Raw genomic sequence first — 15,579 nt, forward strand, 5'->3', positions numbered from 1 at the left:
AAAAGTGGGCTTAAAGCTCAACATTCAGAAAACAAAGATCATGGCATCTGGTCCTATCACTTCATGGGAAATAGATGGGGAAACAGTGGAAACAGTGTCAGACTTTATTTCTTTGGGCTCCAAAATCACTGCAGATGGTGACTGCAGCCATGAAATTAAAGGATGCTTACTCCTTGGAAGGAAAGTTATGACCAACCTAGATAGCATATTCAAAAGCAGAGACATTACTTTGTCAACAAAGGTCCATCTAGTCAAGGCTATGGTTTTTCCAGTGGTCATGTATGGATGTGAGAGTTGGACTGTGAAGAAAGCTGAGCACCGAAGAATTGATGCATTTGAACTGTGGTTTTGGAGAAGCCTCTTGAGAGTACCTTCGACTGAAAGGAGATCCAACCAGTACATTCTAAAGGAGATCAGTCCTGGGTGTTCTTTGGAAGGGATGATGCTTAAGCTGAAACTCCAGTACTTTGGCCACCTCATGCGAAGGGTTGACTCATTGGAAAAGACTCTGATGCTGGGAGGGATTGAGGGGAGGAGGAGAAGGGAACAACAGAGGATGAGATGACTGGATGGCATCACTGACTCGATGGACGTGAGTTTGAGTGAACTCTGGGAGTTGGTGATGGACAGAGAGGCCTGGCATGCTGCAATTCATGGGGTCACAAAGAGTCGGACACGACTGAGTGACTGAATTGAACTGAACTGATAGGGTTAGGGGAAGCAGGTTGGGGGAAATGAAGAATGACTGCTACTGAGTACAGAGCTTTCAGGGTGATGAAAATATTTGGAAATTGATTTGAGGAATGTCATGATTACAAAATTGTAAATACAATAAAAACAACTGAATTACATACTTTAAATGGTTAAATTTTATGGTATATAAATTGCACCTTAAGAACTCTGTTAGAAGAAAAAGAATATGTACTACATGTACTTTACTGGTACTAAACATACTGAAAGTGAAAGTCAGTTAACTGTGTCCAACTCTTTGTGACCCCACAGACTATACAGTCCATGGAATTCTCTAGGCCAGAATAAGGAGTGGGTAGCCTTTCCCTACTCCAGGGGATCTTCCCAACCAAGGGATCAAACCCAGGTCTCCCACATTGTAGGCAGATTCTTTACCAGCTGAGCCACAAGGGAAGCCCAAGAACACTGGAGTGGGTAGCCTATCACTTTCTCCAGGGGATCTTCCTGACCCAGGAAACAAACCAGGGTCTCTTGCATTGCAGGAGGATTCTTTACCATCTGAGCTATCAGGGAAGCCCCCAAATATACTAAATGGCCCCAAATACCCACTCGATAAAATCAAGTTACTTGTTCCTTTCCTTTCTCTCCTCTGTGGTGCTTTCTGTGCTCAGGACTCTGTAATCCAAGTGTTTTTACTATTGAACATATTTTTTAAATTGCGTGGAAGTCTTCAAATCAATTCCAAAAGATGAAGTTAGACAAGACTTATTTTTGCAAAGGAGGTGTTGGGTATTTCTAAAAAAATCTGGCTTCTGTAGGTCAGGAGCCCTTAAAGGAAAATTATTTCATAGTAACAAGATGAGATAGTTAAGCTCCCATTTGGTGCTGAGAGTGAATTTTCTCTACTTCAGCCATTTTGCACTGAGGGATTAGTAGTATTTGGCCAGTAAGCACAGGTAACTTGTCTCTGAGGATCCTTCTAACGGAAGTCAATGGGGGAAAAATAACGAGAATTTATCTCTGGGCTTTAGAAGACAATGAGGTATGGATGATAATTCCTTCTTCTAACATTTCATACAATATCAGCACTAGACTTACAGTAGATGGTATTTATATACCACATGCATAATAATTTGATCATGGGCTTTAGTTTAGGATAAAAACTAAAGCACAGAGTTCATGAATGGACTCTACAGAAAATTAAGTGCATATTTTAAGGGTGTGACATGCAGATTTCAAAAAAATTTTGTAATTTGCTTCATTTGTTTTATAATCATAATTGTGAAGCAAAATAGTATTTTGAAAGTTGATTTTTAAAATTTATTTATTTTTTATTGAAGGATAATTGCTTTACAGAATTTTGCTGTTTTCTGTCAAACCTCAATAGAATCAGCCATAGGTATACATATATCCCCACCCTTTTGAAACTTCCTCCCATCTCCCTCCCCAATCTAGTTGATACAGAGCCCCTGTTTGAGTTTCCCGAGACATGCAGCAAATTCCCATTGGCTGGCTGTTTTACACATGGTAATGTAAGTCTCTGTGTTACTCTTTCCATACATCTCACCCTCTCCTCCCCTCTCCCCATGTCCATAAGTCTATTGTCTCTCTGTTTCTCCATTGTTGCCATGTAAATAAATTCTTCAGTACCATTTTTCTAGATTCCGTATATATGCATTAGAATACAGTATTTATCTTTCTCTTTCTGACTCACTTCACTCTGTATAATAGGTTCTAGGTTCATCCACCTCGTTAGGACTGACTCAAACGCATTCCTTTTTATGGCTGAGTAATATTCCATTGTGTATATATACCACAACTTCTTTATCCATTTATCTGTTGATGGACATCCAGGTTGCTTCCATGTTCTAGCTATTGTAAATAGAGCTGCAATGAACAATGGGATACATGTGTCTTTTTCAATTTTGGTTTCCTCAGGGTATAGGCCTAGGAGTGGGATTGCTGGGTCATATGGTGGTTTTATTCCTAGTTTTTTAAGGAATCTCCATACCGTCTTCCATAGTGGCTGTATCAATTTACATTCCCACCAACAGTGCAAGAGCATTCCCTTTGCTCCACATCCTCTCCAGCATTTGTTGTTTGTAGACTTTTTGATGAGGGCCATTCTGACTGGTATGAGGTGATATCTCATTGTATTTTTGATTTGCATTTCTCTAATAATGAGCAATATTGAGCATCTTTTCATGTGTTTGTTAGCTATCTATCTGTATGTCTTCTTTGGAGAAATGTCTCTTTAGTTCTTTTCCCCACTTTTTGATTGGGTTGTCTGCTTTTCTGGTATTGAGTTGTTTTGGAAATTAATCCTTTGTCAGTTGTTTCCTTTGCTATCATTTTCTCCTATTCTGATGGGTGTCTTTTCACCTTGCTTATAGTTTCCTTTGCCATGCAAAAGCTTTTAAGTTTAATCAGGTCCCACTTGTTTACTTGTGTTTTTATTTCCATTACTCTAGGAGGTGGGTCATAGAGGATCTTGCTTTGATTTATGTCATCGAGTGTTCTGCCTATGTTTTCCTCTAAGAGTTTTACAGTTTGTGGTCTTACATTTAGGTCTTTAATCCATTTTGAGTTTATCTTTATGTATGGTGTTAGGAGGTATTCTATTTTCATTCTTTTACATGTACCTGTCCAGTTTTCCCAGCACCATTTATTGAAAAGGCTGTTTCTGCCCCATTGTATATTCTTGCCTCCTTGTCAAAAATAAGGTACCCATAGGTGCATGGGTTTATGTCTGGGCTTTCTATCTTGTTCCATTGGTCTATATTTCTTTTTTTGTGCCAGTACCATACTGTCTTGATGACTGTAGCTTTGTAGTATAATCTGAAGTCAGGAAGATTGATTCCTCTAGCTCTATTCTTCTTTCTCAAGACTTCTTTGGCTATTTGGGGTCTTTTGCCTTTCCATATGAATTGTGAAATTTTTTGTTCTAGTTCTGTAAAAAATGCCATTGGTAATTTGATATGGATCACGTTAAATCTGTAGATTGCATTTGTCAGTATGCTCATTTTCACAACATTGATTCTTCCTACCCAGAAATGTGGAATATCTCTCCATCTGTTTATGCCATCTTCGATTTCTTTCATCAATGTCTTATAATTTTCTGTGTATAGTTCTTTCGTCTCCTTAGGTAAGTTTATTCCTAGATATTTAATTCTTTTTGTTGCAATGGTGAATGGGACTGATTCCTTAACTGATCTTTCTAATTTCTCATTGTTAGTATATAGAAATGCAAGTGATTTCTGTATATTGATTTTGTATCCTGCAACTTTGCTAAATTCACAATTAGCTCTAGTAATTTTCTGATACTATTTTAAGGGTTTTCTATGTACAGTATCATGTCATCTGCAAACAGAGAAGGCTTTACTTCCTTTCTGATCTGGATTCCTTTCATTTCTTTTTCTTCTCTGATTGCTGTAGCTAGGACTTCCAGAACTATGTTGAATAGTAGTGGTGAAAGTGGACACCCGAGTTTTGTTCCTGATCTTAAGTGGAATGCTTCCAGTTTTCAGCACTGAGAATAATGTTTGCTGTAGGCTTATGATAAATGACCTTTACTACATTGAGGTAGGCTCCTTCTATGCCCATTTTTTTGAAGAGTTTTAATCATAAATGGGTGCTGAATTTTGTCAAAGACACAGACTGGCTGAATGGATACAAAAACAAGACCCATATATATGCTGTCTACAAGAAACCTACTTCAGACCAAAAGACACATGTAGACTCAAAGTGAGAGGGTGGGAAAATATATTCCATGCAAATGGGAAGCAAAAGAAAGCTGGAGTAGTAATCCTCATATCAGACAAAATAAACCTTAAAATATAGAAGATTATAAAAGATAAGGAAGGACACTACATAATGATCAAGGGATCAATCCAAGAGGAAGACATAGCAATTGTAAATATCTATGCACCCAGCATGGGAACACCTCAATACATAAGGCAAACACTAACAGATGTAAAAGGAGAAATCGACAGTAACACAATAATAGTAGGAGACTTGAACACCCAACTCACACCAATGGACAGATCTTCAAAACAGAAAATTAATAAGGAAACACAGGTCTTAAATGATACATTTGATGAGATGGATCTCATTGATATCTTCAGTACCATTCCATCCAAAGACAGAAGAATACACCTTCTCAACTGCATATGGAGCACTCTCCAGAATAGACCACATCTTGGGTCACAAATCAAACCTCAGTAAATATAAGAAAGTTGAAATCATATCAAGCATCTTCCCTGACCAAAATGTTAACTAGATATCAATTACAAGAAAATAACTGTAAGAAACACAAACATGTGGAGATTAAACAACACATTTCTAAATAACCAACAGGTTACTGAAGAAATCGGGAGAATGGCATTGAAACATGTAAAATATCATGTATGAAAAGAGTTGCCAGTCCAGGTTCGATGCGCAATACTGGATGCCTGGGGCTAGTGCACTGGGACGACCCAGAGGGATGGTATGGGGAGGGAGGAGGGAGGAGGGTTCAGGATGGGGAACACATGTATACCTGTGGCGGATTCCTTTTGATATTTGGCAAAACTAATATAATTATGTAAAGTTTAAAAATAAAATAAAATTTAAAAAAAAGGCAAATCAAAGATTTTCTAGAAACAAGTGACAATGAAAACACAACTCAAAACCTATGGGATGCAGCAAAAGCAGTCCTAAGAGGGAAGTTTATAGCAATACAATCCTACCTCAAGAAACAAGAAAAACATTGAATAGACAACCTAACTTTACACTTAAAACAACTGGGAAAAGAAGAACAAAAACCCCAAAATGAGTAGAAGGAAAGAAATCATAAAGATCTAAGCAGAAATAAATGAAAAAGAAAGAAACAATAGTAAAGATTAATAAAACTAAAAGCAGAATCTTTGAGAAAACAAACAAAATTGACAAGCCTCTAAGCCAGACTCATCAAGAAAAAAAAGAGAGAAGAATCAAATCAACAAAATTAGAAATGAAAAAGGAGAGGTTACAACAGACAATGCAGAGATACAAAGGATTATAAGAGACTATTATGAACAACTATATGGCAATAAAATGGATAACCTGGAAAACCTCTTAGAAAAGTTCAATCTTCCAAGACTGAACCAGAAAGAAATAGAAATTATGAACAACCCAATTACAAGCACAGAAATTGAAGCTGTGATCAAAAATCTCCCAAAAAGCAAAAGTCCAGGACCAGATGACTTCACAGGAGAATTCTATTAAACATTTAGAGAAGAGCTAATGCCTATCCTTCTAAAACTCTTTCAAAAAATTGCAGAGGATGGAACACTTCCAAACTCATTCTATGAGGCCACCATCACCTTGATATCAAAACCAGAAAAAACAACACAAAAAAAGAAAACTACAGGCAAATATCACTGATGAACATAGATGCAAAAATCCTCAACAAAATTTTAGTAAACGGAATTCAGCAACACATCAAAAAGCTCATACACCATGATCATGTTGGGTTTATTCCAGGGATACAAGGATTCTTCAATATATGCAAATCAATCAATGTGATATACTATGTTAACAAATTTAAAGATAAAAACCATATGATAATCTCAATAGATGCAGGAAGCTGATTTTTGAAGAATACAAAATTCACATATCTTAACAGAAATTTTTCATCATCACTTAGTTTTGGATGCTTTTCTTTCTCTTTCTTCTAATCAAGGCAGAAGTATCTTGAAATAAAGTCAGAATATATCAGTCCAGATACAGACCAGAAAAAAGGAAGAGAAATAAAAACATCACATAATTTAAAAAAGCATATTAAGTAATCTCTTCTCCATGAGTTTCTCAAAATTTGCAGTCTTTCAAGCTCAAAGAAAACTAAAAGTTAGGAGTCAATTTCAGATTTGGCAAAAACTGTAGAGAGCAAATTTTGTGTGTCAGTAGGATGTGCATTCAAGACTTGCACAAAAGCTGAAGTCCCAAAGCAGTGATCATGTGTCAAGAGGGATATTTAAGGGTCTCTTTGGTTATTAGCTGTATATATTTGTTGAAATAAACTTAACCCAGTATTTCTTTTAACACAATCCCCTTACTGTCTGCTACTGAAGTACTCTGCTCACATTTTCGCAGTTCCTTCATAGTCCTTACAACCAAGGACTCAGATCTCTTGATTTTGAGCTTTATAACGCTTTCTTTCGGAGAAGGCAATGGCACCCCACTCCAGTACTCTTGCATGGAAAATCCCATGGACAGAGGAGCCTGGTAGGCTGTAGTCCATGGGGTCGCAAAGAGTCGGACACAACTGAGCGACTTCACTTTCACTTTTCACTTCCATGCATTGGAGAAGGAAATGGCAACCCACTCTGTGTTCTTGCCTGAAGAATCCCAGGGATGGGGGAGCCTGGTGGGCTTCCGTCTATGGGGTCACACAGAGTCGGACACGACTGAAGCAACTTAGCAGCAGCAGCAGCAACGCTTTCTTTACTAGTACACTATTACGGCTAAGTGTTTCCTCTCTATAATGTTACCAGAAAAATACAGAATTAAATGTCTCATATTTTCTGAAATGTGATTGTAAAGAATGTATCCCTAATTTTCTTCTTTTCTACTCTTATGTAACTAATAGTCATAGCTACTGCTGCTACTGCTAAGTCGCTTGGTATATAATAAATGGCAATGAAATAAAAAACAATGATAAAAATTATAACTATCTAGTCAGGGGAGGAAAAATAGATCAATTTGAAAGCAGCACCAATTAGACCAACAACTCTCTTCTGAATAGAAACAATAGACAGTGGGGTAAACAAAGTCATATATTCAAATGGAGAAGGAAAAAATGCTTATCTTTCTTTTCGTAACAGTAAATTCATCCTATAAGAATAAACAATAACCCTGTGTACAAGACAGCAAAAGAGACACTGATGTATAGATCAGTCTTATGGACTCTGTGGGAGAGGGAGAGGGTGGGATGATTTGGGAGAATGGCAGTGAAACATGTATAATATCATGTATGAAATGAGTCGCCAGTCCAGGTTCGATACACGATACTGGATGCTTGGGGCTGGTGCACCGGGACGACCCAGAGGGAGGGTATGGGGAGGGAGGAGGGATGAGGGTTCAAGATGGGGAACACAGGTATACCTGTGGCGGATTCATTTTGATATTTGGCAAAACTAATACAATATTGTAAAGTTTAAAAATAAAATAAAATTAAAAAAAAAAGAATAAACATGATATAAAGTCATATACAGATTGTTTAAAAAAAAACTTGAAGAACTCTGACCAGGAGACTTACACTAAAGAAAATATTTTTAAATTTTTAAATTTTAAAACTAAATATTTAAAAAATATTCTTCTTAAGGCAGAAGGAAACATTCCCACTCCAATATTCTTGTCTGGAGAATCCCCATGGACAGAGGAGCCTGGTGGGCTACAGTCCATAGCGTTGCAAAGACTCCAACACAAGTAAAGTGACAGCGCACACACACGCGTGTGGCAAGGAAAGTCCATGAACCACAGTGATACAAATGGATTTCACAAGCATAATGTTCAGTTAAAGAAGGTAGTCACAGAATAAGCTAAACTCTATTATCCCATTCAACTGTCCATTGATGAATGTACTTGATATGGATAGAAAAAAGAGGAAGAGAAACATCAAGTGTGGGCTGTAACAGGGGCAAAAGTCTTCAGGCAGTATGCAGGAGTGAGTGGAGGAGAGAAAAAGCTGAATGCAGCAACTAAAAGAAAGCTCTGTGCTGGGAATGCCAAGAGCTAAACTAAAGAGGAGAGGTTAGAGCTAGAACTGGATCCACAGTAAAGGACACTGGATTCTGTGCTGCAGGCAAAGGCAAGACATCACAGGTTCTGGAGCTGGGAAGGGGATTCGGTGAAACAGTGTGGCATGAGCACTATTTACAGCAGTCAAGACATGGAAGCAGCTTGAATGTCCATCGACAGATGAATGGATACAGATTTTATGCACATATACATATATATATATAATATGAGTCAGTCATAAAGATGAATGAAATAATGCCATTTGCAGTAGCATAGATGGATCTAGAGATTATCACACCAAGTGAAGTCAGTCAGACAAAGATAAACACCATATGCTATCACTTATATGTGGAATCTAAAATATGATACAAGTGAACTCATTTACAAAACAGAAGTTGACTAACAGACATAGAAAACAAACTTATGGTTACTAAAGTGGAAGAGGATAAGGGAAGGATTAATTAGGCTTGAGTTTGAGATTAACAGATACAAAATAATACATACAGTCCTACTGTATAAGGAGCTATATTCGATATCCTACAGTGAACCATAATCGAAAACAATATGAAAAAGTATATATATATATATATATATATATATATATATTGATGTACACAAGAAGCTAACGCAATTGTAAATCCACTACACTTCAGTAAAAATTAAAAAAAAAAAAAAAAAGTTTCACGGCCACTAATCTGCCAGCAAAATGCATGGTATATAGAAGGCAGAGACACACTTCTTGCCATTGAGGATTTCTGGACATTGGATGAATCAATTCTAGGTCCCCGGATTAAGAATTTGGAATCCTCCATTCCCAAAGTCTATTTTTAGAGACTTGCATAAAAGCAGGGCTCATGAAAATGCACAGCCCTTTAATACTGGGAGGTAAAAGAAGGAAAGACACAGATGCTGTAGATGGGCACCACCGACATCGTTTGTCATCTCAACTGTCTACACCTTGTATAACAAACCTTATAACATTAATATACAAAAGTGTGGAAAATAATCATTTAAATAATGCTTAAAAAAACTAGCTTTTAAAATCTTTGTCAAAGAGATTCAGAATTTCCTGTCAGGAACCTTGTGGATTAATTTCTGTCCTTTCTAGCTTTACTATGTAAATTTGGTAAAACCATTAACATTCTTGAGCATCAGCTTTCCTATGCTTTAATTTGGGCTAACGTAATTACCATGTACCAGTCTCCCTGGGACATGCCACTGTTATGGTTAGAAGTCAGTTGCTGTGGTTTAGTCACTCAGTTCTGTCCGACTCTTTGCAACTGCATGGACTGCAGCACACCAGGCTTCCCTGTCCTTCACTATCTCCCGGAGCTTGCTCAAACTCATGCCCATTGAGTCGCTGATGCCATCCAAACATCTCATCCTCTGTCTTCCCCTTCTCCTCCTGCCTTCAATCTTTCCCAGCATCAGAGTCTTTTCCAATGAGTCACTTCTTTGCCTCAGGTGGCCAAAGGATTGGAGCTTCAACTTTAACATCAGTCCTTCCCATGAATATTCAGGACTGTTTTCCTTTAGAAATGACTGGTTTGATGTCCTTGCAGTCCAAGGGACTCCCAAGAGTCTTCTCCAACACCACAGTTCAAAAGCATCAATTCTTTGGCACTCAGTCTTACAAATTACAAGTGTTTTGTAATTTCATGGCTGCATTCACCATCCAAAGTGATTTTGGAGGCCAAGAAAATAAAGTCTGTCACTGTTTCCATTTTTCCCCATCTATTTGCCATGAAGCCATGAAATTAAAAGATGCTTACTCCTTGGAAGGAAAGTTATGACCAACCTAGATAGCATATTCAAAAGCAGAGACATTACTTTGCCAACAAAGGTCTGTCTAGTCAAGGCTATGGTTTTTCCAGTAGTCATGTATGGATGTGAGGGTTGGACTGTGAAGAAAGCTGAGCACCGAGGAATTGATGGTTTTGAACTGTGGTGTTGGAGAAGACTCTTGAGAGTCCCTTGGACTGCAAGGAGATCCAACCAGTCCATTCTGAAGGAGATCAACCCTGGGATTTCTTTGGAAGGAATGATGCTAAAGCTGAAACTCCAATACTTTGACCACCTCATGCGAAGACTTGACTCATTTGAAAAGACCCTGATGCTGGGAAAGACTGAGGGCAGGAGGAGAAGGGGATGACAGAGGATGAGATGGCTGGATGGCATCACCGACTCGGTGGATGTGAGTGTGAGTGAACTCCGGGAGTTGGTGATGGACAGGGAGGCCTGGCGTGCTGCAATTCATGGGGTTGCAAAGAGTCGGACACCATTGAGCAACTGAACTGAACTGAACTGAATGGGACTGGATGCCATGATCTTAGTTTTTTGAATGTTGAGTTTCAAGCCAGCTTTTTCATTCTCTTCTTTCACCCTCATCAAGAAGCTCTTTAATTCCTCTTCACTTTCTGCCATAAGCATAGTGTTAATCTGAGGTTATTGATATTTCTCCCAGCACTCTTGATTCCAGCTTATGCTTCATCCAGCCCTGTATTTCACATGAAGTTAAATAAGCAGGGTGACAATACAGAGGGTGACTTGAAGTACTCCTTTCCCAATATGGAACCAGTCTGTTGTTCCATGTCCAGTTCTAATTGTTGCTTCTTGACAAAGAAATTGTTTGCTTCTGCAAACAGTTTAACAGGAGGCAGGTAAGGCGATCTGGTATTTCCATCTCTTTAAGAGTCTTCCACAGTTTGTTGTGATCCACATAGTCAAAGGCTTTAGCATAGTCAATGGAGCAGAAGTAGATATTTTTCTAGAATTCTTTAGCTTTTTCTATGATCCAAAGTATGTTGACAATTTGATCTCTGCCTTTTCTAAACCCAATTGAACATCTGGAAATTCTTATTCACATACTGTTTAAGCCTAGCTTGAAGGATTTTGAGCATTACTTTGCTAGCGTGTGAGATGAGTGCAATTGTGTGGTGGTTTGAACATTCTTTGACATTGTTCTTCTTTGGGATTGGAATGCAAACTGACCTTTTCCATCTTGTGGCCACTGTTGAGTTTTCCAAATTTGCTGGCAAGTTGAGTGCCACACTTTAACAGCATCATCTTTTAGGATTTGAAATAGCTCAGCTGGAATTCCATCACCTTCAGTAGCTTTGTTCATAGTGATGCTTCCTAAAGCCCACCTGACTTCACACTTCAGGATGTCTGGCTCTAGGTGAGTGCCCACACCATCGTGTTTATCCAGATCATTAAGATCTTTAAAGACTTGGATAGACGTCAGAGTGAGTAATAAAGTCTTACTTCATTTTCTTTGAGTTATAAGAGGATCAAATATTTTTTCCAAAACCTGTATGCTGAATCATGGCAGAAACTGAATAATTATTTGTTGAGATGAACTAACTCAGTTATTTCTTTGTTGTCTTTAAAAATGCACTCATGGCCACAAAGCTCCTTCCTTCTGGACAGAGATATACTTAATTTCCTCCCCAAGTACAATGAGGTATTATGGGGATTTTTCTCTTTAAAATTATATTTTAATACATTAAATATTTGAAAATATAATGCTATTAATTTATATAGTATCTGTTTTGCAGAAATGATCCATTTAATTAGGGATGACTACATAGTTAGTAATGACCGTGAAATGTCCTCTCATAATTCTATAACCATTCCATTTTCAAACTATTGAGTGGGTTAGATGCTGGAATATGTGTTAGGGATACAGATATGAACCCCAAACAAGTGCTATTCTCAAGAAACCCTCAGATAACAATTAGGAGTCAGTTACATAATTTTCAATAATTCAGGAGAATAATGTCATACATTTTCTAATATTTAAAGCTCTGGGCAACTGCAAGAGTATCTATTTTCTGGACCCACACAATTTAATTGATGAAAGCTAATCAGGGATTCCCTGGTGGATCAGTCAGTAAAAAATCAACCTGCAATACAGGAGACCTGGGTTTGATCCCTGGGTTGGGAAGATCCCCTGGAGGAGGGCATGGCAACCCACTCCAGTATTCTTGCCTGGAGAGTCCCCATGGACAGAGGAGGCCAGTGGGTTGCAGTCCATGGGGTTGCAAAGAGTCGGACACAACTGAGCAACTAAGCACAGCATAGAACAATCAGTGTTCACCATGGATCACACACTATTCTAGGCTTTTTATTTATGCAAACTCATGTAATTCTCTACAATTTTATCAAATATATATCATGAATATCTTCGTTTTTTCCCCTAGAGATCGCCTGCGGCAGGTCACCTTGCTAGAAAGTTCCAGAGTCTATACTTAAGCTCTGGCAATTCTGGCTCCAGGGTCTGAGTTTTTAAACCTTTTACGTACTGTCTCTTGAACAGGAGCTCTCTTACTGTGGCTTAATCCCCGCTAAACGCCCCTCTAGGTAAGAGGCTACCTGATGCTGTCCAGGGCACGCTGCTGAATGCTTGCTGGCTGTGAGCAGTCCCACTGGACCAGTCCCACCCTGTTCCCTCTCTGACCCAGGCTTCAGCCCCAGGCTTTGTTTATGCCAGCTGTTGAGTGAATATTCATGACTCTGTGCAGTGAATATTCATGTCTGTCCTGCCCTGCAGCCTGCAACCCATGTTACTCAGGAGATGGATTAGGACTGTACCCCTTGGGAAACCATGGCAAGGAGCTGTCTACAAGGTCCTCAAAGAGACAGGAGGGAGAGGTGGGTGAGGCTCGGAATTTTGCCCTCAAGACCCTGAGAAGGGGCGTCTCTAGAAAACTCCAGGGCATTGAAAGTGAAAGTGGAAGTGTTAGTGCATCCAGCTATCTGCGACCCCATGGACTGTAGCCTGCCAGGCTCCTCTGTCCATGGGATTCTCCAGGCAAGAATATTGGAGTGGGTTGTCGTTCCTTTCTCCAGAGGATCTTCCTGACCTAAGGATCAAACCTGAGTCTCCTGCAATGCAGATGGATTCTCTACCATCTGAGCCACAAGGGAAGCCAGAGCATTGGGTCTTTCCTAATCCCTTTTCCTAGAATTCTCTTTCAGGCTTGAGAGTCCTTCAATCCAGTTGACTGATCGAAATCTCATTAATTCAGAAGACTTATGGAAAGGAAATAATTGGTATAATATTTAATTTTGAAATAGTTTTGTAACAATGTGGCCTATGACATTTCTACATAAGTAAACAAATTAGAATAGTTTTAAAATGCAGGCGTTTTGAAGGATGAGAGAACTGATATTGATTAACTGATGGTGAGCCCCCGGCAACATCCTGTGAATGCAGAAAGTCATCAAGAACAGAAGAGGACTAAACAGCACGTTCTGAGGGCAGGCTCACTCTCAGCATCACGAGTTTACGTATGTGCCCCCATTTCTGCAGTGTGTATCATCTCCAGATATGTTTAGGATACCTTCTGCCATACACCTACTTAAAAGAAAGGCAGATTGCACCTAGAAAAATGTGTCCCCAAGTGCTTTTAAGCAAAAGGATTCATGGTTGCACTTCCACGTGGAAGCACCCACCCTCCACAGATGCCTCATCAGGCTTTTAAGAAGGTTGCATGGAAATGCAATAAAAGGGCCTCTTGGCAGTGCCTGAACAGCTCTATCTGCAATCTTCTGACAAAGACAGGCATGGGCAGGACTCCTACACTGAGACAAGACTACCCCTGAGTTCTGAGCAGAGTGATGCTCACATCACTTGGAGCATGGAACAGTTTGAAACCCAGTTTTAAAAGCAATAAATCATTTTCTGCAATACCTCACAGGGCAATTTTCTTGGTTGTGGAAACTACTCCTTAATGATAAGCCCATGTGCCTTTCGGCCTTCCCATCCATCCAAGGTGAGGACCTCCATGTGTCTTCTTTAGAGACTGTAGGCACGTTTGCAGGACGCCTTAAGAAACAGGAGAAGGTAGCAGTGCATGAAGACAGATCTTAAACATTCAGGCATCTGTCTACTTGCACATTCCTTCATCTGTGAGGCTAGGTAGAGAGGAGGGAAGCTGGCCCTGTGAAGACTGGCTGCATGTCTGTGGCATAGCAGGCATCCCACGAGCAGGGGGCATGGAGCATGGTCAGCTGTGCCCAGGCCAGGCCCCTCCTACAGGGTTAGTGCAGCACTGCCGGGGTGTAGAGCCCTCACCTAAGCCCGCCTGGGAGACAGCATGTGGGCAGAGCAGAGGCCGAAGGCTTCACAGAGGCAGAGCATCTTGATTAAGCCGAAGAGTGAGTAGAAGGTGGCCAGGTTAAGGGAGACAGGCAGCTGTGAGTCCCAGGCACTCAGGCTAGAGCCCACAGGCAGAGTGCAGGCCATGGGCTACATGAATGCCAGTATAGGACCAGGGCTAACCACTTTCCACTTGGTGTGGTTTAAGCTGCATGGTCAGGAAAAAGCTAAGATGGGAGGTCCCAGCTCTGACCTCACTGAGAATCCTCCATCCAGAGTTTGTGGCCTTTAGGATACCCTTCAGTTTACAGAGGACTTTCGTTTATCCTCTCAGCTACAACACAGCCTTTAGCAAGAACACTGAGAAAGCACCACCCACTGTAAGAGATACGAATGGAAGTTTAAAAAAAAAACTCAGCAAGCACAGACTTCTTAGTCTTCAGACACCTGAAACAAAGATGACAGTGAAACCCAGGGTGGGATGGCTTCCCAGATGACAGCAGGAGCAGATGACTGTGTCTGAAGAGGCATCACTAATGGCAGGGACTCATGTTCCTGGAACCGGGGCCGACTGCCAGCCCAGAAGAGGGGAGAAGGTCTCTTACTTTGGAAAGCACAGCACTTGCCTCCTCAGGTCTTCCTCCCTCCCCTTCCTTCCTGCCTCCAAGGCTATCAGTGGCCTCTTGTCTGCCCAGAGAGAAAGCTGCTTATGTTATCAAATAATCAGATCAGGTCAGTCACTCAGTCGCGTCCAACTCTTTCCAACCCCATGAATCGCAGCACGCCAGGCCTCCCTGTCCATCACCAACTCCCGGAGTTCACTCAGACTCATGTCCATCGAGTCAGTGATGCCATCCAGCCATCTCATCCTCTGTCGTCCCCTTCTCCTCTTGCCCCCAATCCCTCCCAGCATCAGAGTCTTTTCCAATGAGTCAACTCTTTGCATGAGGTGGCCAAAGTACTGGAGTTTCAGCTTTAGCATCATTCCTTCCAAAGAAATCCCAGGGTTGATCTCCTTCAGAATGGAC

At 40.2% G+C, this 15,579-nt stretch overlaps 1 protein-coding gene across 2 annotated transcripts in view; it reads right to left on the reverse strand.

The window, feature by feature from the left end:
* The window catches only part of GABRB3 (gamma-aminobutyric acid type A receptor subunit beta3), a 282,816-nt gene that overhangs the window by 32,180 nt on the left and 235,057 nt on the right, over positions 1–15,579 (reverse strand). The gene's annotated exons all lie outside the window — the stretch shown is intronic.

This window comes from Bos taurus, chromosome 21 (assembly GCF_002263795.3).
Source record: "Bos taurus isolate L1 Dominette 01449 registration number 42190680 breed Hereford chromosome 21, ARS-UCD2.0, whole genome shotgun sequence".
Classification (NCBI taxonomy): Eukaryota; Metazoa; Chordata; class Mammalia; order Artiodactyla; family Bovidae; genus Bos; species Bos taurus.